This window comes from Belonocnema kinseyi, chromosome 6, assembly GCF_010883055.1.
Source record: "Belonocnema kinseyi isolate 2016_QV_RU_SX_M_011 chromosome 6, B_treatae_v1, whole genome shotgun sequence".
Taxonomy (NCBI): domain Eukaryota; kingdom Metazoa; phylum Arthropoda; class Insecta; order Hymenoptera; family Cynipidae; genus Belonocnema; species Belonocnema kinseyi.
In genome coordinates this window covers 90,117,622-90,128,910 of record NC_046662.1, presented here as the reverse complement: position 1 = coordinate 90,128,910, position 11,289 = coordinate 90,117,622, and the positions used below count along the sequence as shown (strand labels likewise).

Here is an 11,289-nt window from a genome sequence, read left to right as displayed (position 1 = left end):
AGGGCGCATACTTTGAATAAAATATTTGTTATCATTCTCTTGAAATAAATGTGTTTTTTTTCTTGAAAAAATACCGGTTTCATATGTATACACCTGGTAAGTAGGCTAAAAAGAGCTCAAAATTTGTTGAGAAAGAAAAAGAAAATTAAAACTTTCCTAATGAAACTGGTGCTTGAAGCGTATTGTAAAAGTAATCCTTTTTAAAAACTTTGCTTTTGAAAACGTAGCCATTTATTTTTTGATCGCTAGACTCTAAAGGAGAGAGACAGAAAATCTTCCAATTAAGGAAAGTTGAAGATGCGACTTGAAAGTCCTCTCTATAGTTTAGTGAACAAGCACACAGGGGTATTCCTATAGTTATACGTACAAATTCCTATATCCGGACCCTTCAGAATTACATTTTATATGAACCGGAGGTGAATGCCGGACGTGTCCCAGCTTTCTGATTTCAACCTAGAGCACATGATGGGAAGATTCTCCCTTGGTAATACTTCAGTGTCACAGAGCTTTGCGGAAACCTGGCAGTTGACACGTGCGTGAGAATTCATCCTACATGCCAACACTGTAAAGGAGTGAGTTATTGCTATCAGAAACAGATTAAGAATGGTGTTCATAAAGCCAGTTTTCAGATTTGATCAATTTTTCAAGGAAGCGATACCAATAAACACTGTTTTTGGAATAAAATTGTGCAAATTAATTTATTTCTCTGAATATACCCCTAAAATCTTCTCCTTTTTCACCCTATATTTGAATTTTCTTGTTGAGAAGTGCGTAAGTATTTTATTTTAATTGAATAATTGTTCAAAAATATAAATATTAAAGTGGTTTCAATGTATATGTACAGATTGAAATTTAATTTATAATTTTTGTTACTTTATTTCCCCAACTAATTTTTTTTGGTTAAGAAAATAGAAATGCCCTACTTTTTTTGTTTAAATCAGTGAACATTAACCCCTGCCCCGAGTTTTTAAAATAAACGTGGTATTTTAAATGAGAAAAGATTTGTTTTCGAGAAAATTCAAAATAGAAGTACTTGTTATTGAGTTTTTGTAAACTGAAGTTTAGTCACTTGTCAAGGAAAATGCAGGAATTAATTTATTTTAATGTACCCCCTCCCCTCACGCCCTGGCATTGTGCCCGGAAAATGTCACAAAAATACCAAACCGTAGTTTAATGTTAAATTCGTGCTAAAGACTGCATTTAAAAAGTTTCCACATTATTAAATTTTTATTTGATAAGTGACGTGTTTCCAAGTATTTTTACATTTATTTTCAATTAAAAAAATTATTATTTCTTTAAATAATTTTTCAGCTGTATATGTTAAACGGCTATTATTTCAGGAGATAAATGATACAATTTATTTTATACAATATTTTTCTTGTTTATTATTTAATAATATTATTAAAAATATTATTTAAACCATTGTCATTTTTTAAAATAATTGTTTCCTCTGTAAAACGTGAAAAGTCTGTATTTTCTGGAATTATTGAGACGATATACGAATGTTGAGTAATTTTTTTAGGAAATTTGACAATTATTCAAACAATTTTTTCTTTGTTTGGTCAGTCTTTCCTCCTGTAAATATCGGGTCCATATCATGTCACACACGGCAAGTCTCTCTGCGGCAAGTCACATCTGCGGCATGTCACATCTGAGGCATGTCACATCTACGGCATGCCTCATCTGCGGCATGTCACAACTGCGGCATCTCTACCCAGCGGCTTCTCTCCCTCGCGGCATTTATCACTGTGAAATTTACATTTTTGCGTTATCTCTCACCAGTAAATATTCTCCCAGCGGGATCTCTCCCTTCCAAAAAATGTTTAATGTGCAATTAAAAATGACTGAATTGCGGCAAGCCTCCCGCGGCTAATTGTCACATCTGCGGCATCTTCTACCAGCGAAAAGTCTCCCCAATTTCATCTTTCATCTGTGGAAAAATGTTCAAGTCTACATCAAAGTCGCAAAAGTGTGGCAAGTCTCTCACGACTGATTGTCACACCTGCGGCATCTCGCCCGTGGCAAGACTCCCCAGCGGCATCTTCCATTCGGGAAAAATTTCGCAATCCACATCAGACTGGCAAACGTGTAACATGATATGGACACAACGAATATATTTTAGAGACGTTATAAGTTCTTTAATTAATTGTAACAATGACAAACTTGTTTAAATAATTTTAAAAGTATACCTATATCCTAATATATTTAAACAAAATAAAATTGTTTAAACAATTTAAATTCCTTTAAACGTTTTCAAAAATTCTTAGAAACAAATTAGTTCTTAAAAAAAATAAAATCTGTAGAAAATTTGGTGAGATAAAATGTTTCTCCTGCAGTCTTTAGATGAAATATATCATTGAACAAACACGCATTATTCAAACAATTGTCAAATAATTTTAAGAAGTTATTTTATTGGCACCATTCATTAAAGTACTCATAACGTCTACAAAGTACGTTCATTTTGGACTCATCTAAAAAATGCTCATGTTTAATAAAATTAAAATTGTTTAAATAATTATAAATTATTTAAAAAAATGACTGTATAATCTAAGAATATCGATTAATGATTATTTACGAAAAAACTTTTAGAAGGCGCTAATAGACGCCAATATAACGTAAAATTAAAATCAGTCACTTATGGGGTTTTCTTTGAGGGCCCATAAGAGTGTTTTAAAGTCATTTATTCCAAAAGATTTAAAAAAAGATGACTTTTTCCCTTGTTAAATCAATGAGAAACTTCATTATATTTGCGAGACTACTAAGTATTATCCGATAATGCTCCAAATTAGAGAAAAACTTTTCTTGGGTATTCAAACAAAAGTGTGCACGGTGAGCCCCATTCAACTATAACCTCAACTTCTGATTGAACGCAAATTATTTGCAGGATTAAATTCTCTGATGCTGACTAAATATTTTCAGTCATAAATGAAAAATTCGATCAAGGCCTTCACTGAAAACACAAAATTTAATTTTTTTAAATGTTTTTTTTAATGAAAAAATTTAGTCTAATGTACGCTTTTATACATAAAATATACAGTAAAAAGGTTCCTATAAAGTTTTGAGTGAAACAAACCTGGATCTTCTATAGAGGTTTTTGTAATCCCATTTTCGCTACAAAAACCTATATAGAAGACCCAGTTTTCTTTTGAAACAAAAGTTTAGTAGACAATTTTTTTAGTAAATATTTTATTTTAAAATTTTTGAATATAATAAAAACTTTTAACAAAAAAAAAACAGGTCGAGAAATCAGAATTTTAATGTTAAAGAAAGGGCTTGATCGACTTGTTCCCATTTTGGCTAAAAATATATAGGCAATATCAGATAACTGAATCCTACTGAGAGTTTTTGTTGTTTAAAAATTTGCAATAACCTTAGGGACAAAAAACTCTATTTTCAATACAAAAAGCTGTATATTAGACCCAGTTTTCGTTTAAAACAAGAGTTTATCGGAAATTTTTTGCTACATATATTATTATTACAGCGTACACATGATTAAAATTTTGTATTACAAAAAAACTGACGAAATCGAAATTTAATTTTTCGAAAAAAGGGGCTCGATCGATTGTTTAAATTTTTTACCTAAAATATTCAGGCAACATCAGATAATCAAATCCTGCAAACAACTGGCATTCAGTAAGAAGTTTAAGTTCATGTTGATTGAGACTCACCGTGGGGGCGTAAGAGCAAAGAAATTATTTTAAAAATCTGGAATTTTCTCCTTCTTTTCCATTGACAGAGACAAGAGAATGATTAATAATTGATAAATAATTGCAAACTGTCTTCCAAAAAATATCACTCATAAAATTCACTAAATGCGTCAACAATTCCAGAAAATAGTAACTTTACATAAATTGCAGGGGGAAATGATTAAACAAATGATAATTATTTCAAAATTAGTATAAGAATACCTGAAAACTCTTCACTGATCGAACGAAAATAACTATTGTTGAAAAAAAAGAAAAAAAACTGTCTTTACCATGAATTTAACATAAAATAGCTCTTTTGCATTTTGTGGGACATTTTCCGGGCACAATTCAAGGCGCTTGAGAGGACAAAATTTAAAGTTATTGTATTGGAATTATTCTCTAAACATTCATTAAGAAATGACTAAACTTCAGTTTACAGCTTTTTCTGACCGACAAATCGTTAAAAAACACAATTCTTTAGATGAAATATGTTCCTTGCCTGTTTGAATTATACTTAATAAATAAGATTGTATTTCAGGAAACAATATAAGTAATAGAATTGTAATTAAATTCTTAGAACAGTATTCTAACTATTTTTGTAGAATCGTATTTGTTATCCTTATCTTTATATTTAGAAAAGTACTCTGAGAAAAACCTTCCTCTCATCTCTTTGTACAAAAACCTCATTTTCAGTAACGCAGATTGTATTTCTGTTCTATTAGTTTTTTTCCCTGAAGGAAGTATAGAAAATAATACACAGATGTTTAATATTTAGTTATTCTGGGTTGTAAGTTATATATTTCTAAATTAAGGAGAGAAATCCACTTTAAGTACAATTTATTTATTATATAAAGGCAGATATTTTTTGCGAGTGAAATTAATAGATATATATTTTTTTTTGTAATTCTCTGAATCAAAAACCATAATTTTTGTGCTATTTGCACGAAGTGGGACTTTTATTGATTTTACGAGCACTTGCTTTTTATTATATCAAATGGAAAAAGGCTGTTCTCCAAACAAGATTATGACACTTGCCAACTGTACTTGTCCTTTGGAAATATATTCTATTGTTATATTTATGTAATTTATTCAAAACAGCCTCTAGAGTTAATTATAGCTCTCTAAGGAAAAATAGATACAACGACATTTTACGAATTACAATCCTAATTTGGTAGCAACTAAACAGACCAATAACTACAGATAGAGTAAATCTAAAACTAAAGTAGAGCAATAAAGAGAATAAGTAGGGTTTCACACTTGATGGTTCATTAAATAGCAAATTAGTTTCAGATAGTCAACACTAAATATACATGTGGAAAATCCATGTGTGAATATAAAAAGTTTATCATTTTTAGGTACTTTAAGATATTTATGTTGCTGCAGTAAAACAGAAAATGGTCGGGTAACTAACGTTAAATAAATATTTAAGATAAGAGTTTTAAAGTAGTAGAAAATTTTAATATGATTGTTTTTCAGTGAGTAAAGTAATATGCTGATATCTATCCGTAGACAGCTTATATTTTTTTCGTGTACACAGATTACATTTACATAAAATTGAAAAACTTTGTAAGCCGTCTCTACAGTTTTAAAACCTGCCTCAGCAACAGTGAAGCGTACATAATAAACTTAGCTCATTGTAATATTTTGAAACAAATATTATCTGCCAGATAATAATCTAACCAAAAAGATCTACGATGCCAAAAACTTTTTTTAATCTCTGGATTGCACACACTGTCAAAATACTGTGTATTTTTTCGCTTTCAAAAGGGTGATGTATTTAATTAAATTTTAATCATTGGTCACTTATTTTTATCATTTGTTCAGAGTTTCGAAACAAAACAAAATCGAAACAGGCATCTGATAAAAAAAAAACACTAAATGTTAATCTATGGAAACTTTTATATTTCTAGGGATAAATTTATGGATACTGTAAAATATTCAACCAAAGATTATTTAATTAGTTCAAAGCCCCAAAACTTAATAGAATATAAAAACGCATTAAACTATTTAAAAATCATTCACTAATAAATATTTAAATAAATTTTTATATTTGTATACTCTTTATAATAAACCTCTTTTTTAATAAATTCCATTAATTTCTCCTGATTATTACATTTTTTAACCTACTGCTAAATGTTTAAACAATTTTTATATGTTTAAAAAAATAATTATCTTATAATATCACCAATTTCTGCACACATTTGTTATTTTTAATTAATCTTATTCATTGAAAAATTTTCTTTTAAAGTTATCGTAATAACGAATATGTTTAGAAATATGTTAGGAAAAATTTTTGCACAAAAAAAATAATTCTGAAAATTTGAAAAAATTTCCGAACAAAAAAATGATAAAATCTATATAAGAATAGATACAGCTCCACGAATACATAAACAAAAGTTAGATAAAGTTAATACTTTCCTCGAAAAATATCATCAAACATTAAATATATCAGAGAAACACCGAAAACATGTTACAAGAGCTACAAGACAAATAGAAGGTTTAGAAGCGCAAAAACTAACCATGATCTTTCCATACATTTTTTCAAAGTTATTTAAATAATTTTTTTTCACAATTTGTTTGAAAACGCAAGGCTAAAAATCTGATGCAAGGCCTATGCATTTCACCATATTTTATGACCTCAGTTAGCGACATAGTATAAATAAATAATCACATGGTATTGAATTTATATTCATACAATATAATAAAAAATTAGGTGGAATAAAAAAGTATTCAATACATCTGCTTTATGTAATTTTTTCTGTAAAATCGAATGACGCTATTGGTTTTTTCGCTTCTCTGATATTTAAACAAATTATTTAAATAAAAATTGTTACAATAAAGTATATTCTTTTTCACCACATTATGTGACGGAAGTTTAAAAAAATGTAAGCGAATAAAACGTGTTTTGAAAAAAGTGACACTTACTTGGTTATGCTGTGATACCCTTCATTTAGTAATTAGGCCACAGCATTCAGAAAAAAATCTAAGAAGAAAGTAGGATTTCCTAGTTTTTTTCCATTGAAGATTTAAATTCAAAGTAAAATACATTCTTTGAACAATAACAAACAATTGAAATAAGTGTAAAATCTCTATTGCACTTGCTTGTGGTATTTCTTGAGACTTCATGAAGGGAGTTTAGGGGGGTTGAAATAAAAAATTAATCATGGATTTGTATTCTTTGAAGAATTTTTATGAGATCATAAAAGTTTTGCCTGCAATTTATTTTCACGGCCTGTCATAATATAGGAGGGGATACAAAAATGACTAAAAAAAGTATCAACTATTTTGTGAATGACCCCTGAGTGAACATTCTTAATGAAATGAAAGATAAAAATCTGAAAAAAATGATTGGATTTTAATTTTAGATCGCTACAAAACTAATGAGCATGCACTTCCCCTTCGTAATGTCAATGTGTGTGTCTTTAAGCTTCATCTGCATATACAAATGTCTTGATATGCGCCTGCCTTATCGCAGACATTTTCCCACATGTTGCGCCTGGTTCGTCAGGCGCAAGTCCACCAGGCGCCCGGGCCATCAGGATAGAAAATTCTCTCCCCTGTTAGTTAGTTCCGCGGATGCCATCACGCGGATCGTACGTGTTTTATCATCACCGGAATTCATCGAAAAAAAACTGCTATTCAAGTTTTAAATTTCTTTCCTTAAAAGTGTCGTGATCTCTGGATATATAGTGAAAACCCCCTTAAGGATATCAAAAATGGGGGGCTAAATAATTTTCAGTGTTTAGTTTTTGTTCCGCAAGTTGAATGATCTACGAACATGCTCCATCAGTGAGCTTTTTCTCCCCGATAAGGTTCATATTAATTATTACTATCAACTGCAATACATAGCAACATAATTGCCATCGAACGTTGCTCTACTTTTTAGATTGCTCGACCATGACACAAAACGTATTTATTGCAATTGATAACATAAAAAAGTAGTCCGACCTGTTTTATCTAAGCTTTTCTGAAACAATTTTCCCTGCTACGAAAGGTGAAGCTTCTACCATGGAAATCTCGTTTGATATTTTATGCTGATGAAAGGGGTTCAATTCTGTGACAGATATCTTTTCTGCAGTCGTAATAAATTTTCTTAATTACCTCCTGTCACCTTCGTTGATGATAGTCCAATATTTGCTGGACGCATGTATATCCATTCTTAACGATTGATGAGTTTTACTTCAAAAATAACTATGCGTTCTTAAAATAAAATGTTGTTGAACTTATTTTTATGAGTTAAAGGCCATCCAATTTCATCCCATAAAATATAAAAAATTGGTTAAAAAAGTAGTTGAGAAAAATGTATACAACTATAATCTTCTTGTTGACTATAATACTATTGCTGATGGAGTTTAAAATCCATTTTTATTATTAATTCTCACCCGCCGTGATAATCACATTATTATATCTCAGAGATCTATCACATTTTTTAATGAATACTGTTTTAAGGTAATCTTATTTCATAATAAAATACATAGAAGAATTCAAATCTTCAGATGTTTAGATTGTCTATAGGGGTCTGACCATATACAAATTACTCTACTGTGGTGTTACTCCTTATAGGTGGACATCCACACAAAAGCGCCCTTATGGGCGATCTAGAGTTACGTACAAAGGCATCGTCAGATAAATTCTTGATATTTTAAATCCAAAACGAACCCTCCACAAGTTGAAAAACGAATTACCGAGATATGTTTAAAGTTGGAACTTCGAAAATCGTATTTCGATAAAAAAAAAGTATCTAAACTCGGCGAGGGTCATAGGCACACGTGTTATACTTTTTCATGAACATAATATATACCTACTTTCGGTTACTTTCTGGAAATGAGTATAGTTCCAAAAGATGAACTATTCCCAGTATAATCCGTCACTCAAACCTGAAAATAATAATTTCGACCTCAACTTCGAAAAACGTGAATATCTCTCAAACTAGAACCGCTCGTCAGGGCTCTTTTCATGAGGACACCTAAATATCATCAATACAAAGATGTATTACTTTCAAATTATTTAGAATAATTATTAAATTCACCTAATCTTTTGTTTTTAACTCAGAAATTAGATTCTAAAAAGCAGACCACCTTTTGCATTGTTTAACCTGTTATTAAAATAATGTTATCAGTTATTATTTTTATAAACTTTGTACAGTTTTCGCTTTAATTTTTCAATTCAGCAATTTCATGCTATTTCTCTAAATAGTTATGTATGCACAGTAAACCCTGTGATATCAAATCGTTGCAGATTATTCTGATTATCAACTTCTGATCAAATGCATCCACTTTGGGGATCCAAAATTAATTTTCACATAACTTCATTCATATCTGTCGAGTGGCAGTTTTAATAATTTTTATTCAAAGTCGTAGATTAATCATGAACGAAATAAGGTTTATAAAACAAAAATTGTTTTAGACAATTATTTTCTACTAAAAAGGACGAACTTTTAAATAAAAGAGGATACATTTTTAACGAGAAATAAAATAGTTAAATTTTTAGTTGAAAAAAAATTGTCAACAAAAAGAAACAATTTTTAACAAAATAGTTGAATATTTAAATCGAAACGAAGAATTTTTAACGACTAAGAATGAATTCTTAACCAAAGGATTTAATTTTTAAGTAAATAATTAATTTTCTCAACCAAAAATAATTAATTCTCAATCGAAAATAGTGGGCTACTCAACCAAAGAGTTGAATAATCTATCAAATGATTAACTGTCAACAAAAGGCACATTTTCAACCAAATAGTTGAATTTTCATCTAAGTGAGATAGATTTCCAACCAATAAGGGTTCGTTAAATTCTCAGTTTAAAAATAAATGTTCAACGAAGGAGAAATTTTCAACAAAATAGATACGTCTTCAACCAAAAAATGATAAATCTTGAATCAAAACAGATTAATTTTACCAAACAAAAAAAAACAATTTTTAAGAAAGTAGTTAAACTTGTAACCAAGTAGTTGATATTTCAACACCGAAAGTTGAATTTTCAACCAAACTTTTGAATTTCCTTTATATAATAAAATGTATACCGAAAAAAGATTAATTGTTAATCAAAAATATAATATTATACTTTTTAACCAAAAATGATTGGTCTTCATCTAAAGAGATGGATTTTCAAGTGGAATGATGAATCTTCAACTAAAATAGTATAATTTTCAGTTAAAAAATTAATTTGCAGCCAGAAGAAACGATTATTCAACTCTGGAAATGAATCTTTTTTTTTATAAAAGTGTGTCTTTAGATTTATGTAGTTTATCTATTCGTCGAAACTTCATGATTTTTCGTTTAAAAAAATACTTGAAATTTTTTAAAACTTAGTTTCGAAATTGTCATGTGCATATAGACGGTCATAAATTGTATGTGGCGTAACAACTGACACTCGGCCGCAATTTGCGGATTAAATAAAAAATCCGGAATGTGTATAATAGCGTATCCATCAAATTCATGAACTGGCATTTACTATAAAGTACCGACTCAAAATTAATATCATGTTCCTAAAATAAATTGTTGATTAAACAAACTCTCAGCGGAATTTAATAATGATATGCGTAAACATGACATGGAAGAAATATGAACATATTTGCAATAAATTGGTTTCCTTAAAAGAAGGTTTAGAAGTCTGTTTTTGTGTTATTAGGTAAACAGTAAACACTGTCTGTATTGATTCGCACTACTAAGGAGTATCCTGAGCTTTTGTGAAACCAGTACTGCAGGGACCCTTATTTTTAAAGCAATTAAAAAGTTTTCATCTTGTTTCAGAAAATAAAACTTACAATTTACGCATTAATTTCTTCTTTTAATTTATGTTCAAAACGTGTATCTGATATGGATCGAGATACTGGTTTAGTATTCTGAGCATTATCGTAACTCGTAAACTACATGTAGGAGTTACTTGGGGGTGAGCAAAGGCAAAGGATGATGGAATCTACATATACTTCACTATCAGAATCTCCAGTACCAACTTTCAAAAGTTAATCCAAAGTTTTGCAACAATTTTCCTTATTAAATTACAGAATCCAAAATTAAGTTTCTGTTACAGTATTTTTGCTTTCTCAATATTTCGGCAAAGTGGCTTTAAATAAATAAACTTTTATAATAAAAAAAGGAATCATTTAGAACTGAACCCTTTTCAAAACTCGTGGAATTGAAAAATTTTCTTCAAGACTATAAGAAATGAAAATATTGAATCATAAATATTTCGTTGCAATAATAAAAGAGCCAATGAAGGTCACAAAACCAAGGGGAGCTCTCTCGTAATATAAAGTCACAGATAAAAGCGACAATATTCTGAGATATTTTGTAATATTTTTTTATTATGACCTCGGGGGAGGAGGGAATCGGCCGCGGTCACCCTTCTTAAATCCGCGCCTAAGCTTAGATATATAAGCTTCATGTATAAGCTAAAATAAACTAAGTTCAAGCTAAACTAAAGCAAGCTAATATTTTTTGAAATTTAATCTTATTTTAAAACTTATGACATTTAAACAACCGTATAAAATTGCAAACCTTGTACTACCTTGAGCTTCTAAATTTAAAAATCAAGCTAACTTATAAGCCTAAAAACTAAACCCAGCTTCTAATCTAAGCTCGCAATTGTTTAAGCTATGCTTA

General features: G+C 29.6%; 1 protein-coding gene across 1 annotated transcript in view; it reads left to right on the top strand.

Moving 5' to 3' along the window:
- The first annotated feature begins 7,291 nt into the window (after positions 1-7,291).
- LOC117174693 (potassium voltage-gated channel subfamily H member 8) overlaps positions 7,292-11,289 on the top strand; it is a 288,810-nt gene continuing 284,812 nt past the window's right edge. Inside the window, exon 1 of the mRNA XM_033363998.1 lies at positions 7,292-7,498. The gene's annotated coding sequence lies outside the window, so the exon portion shown is untranslated. The remainder of the gene's footprint in view (positions 7,499-11,289) is intronic.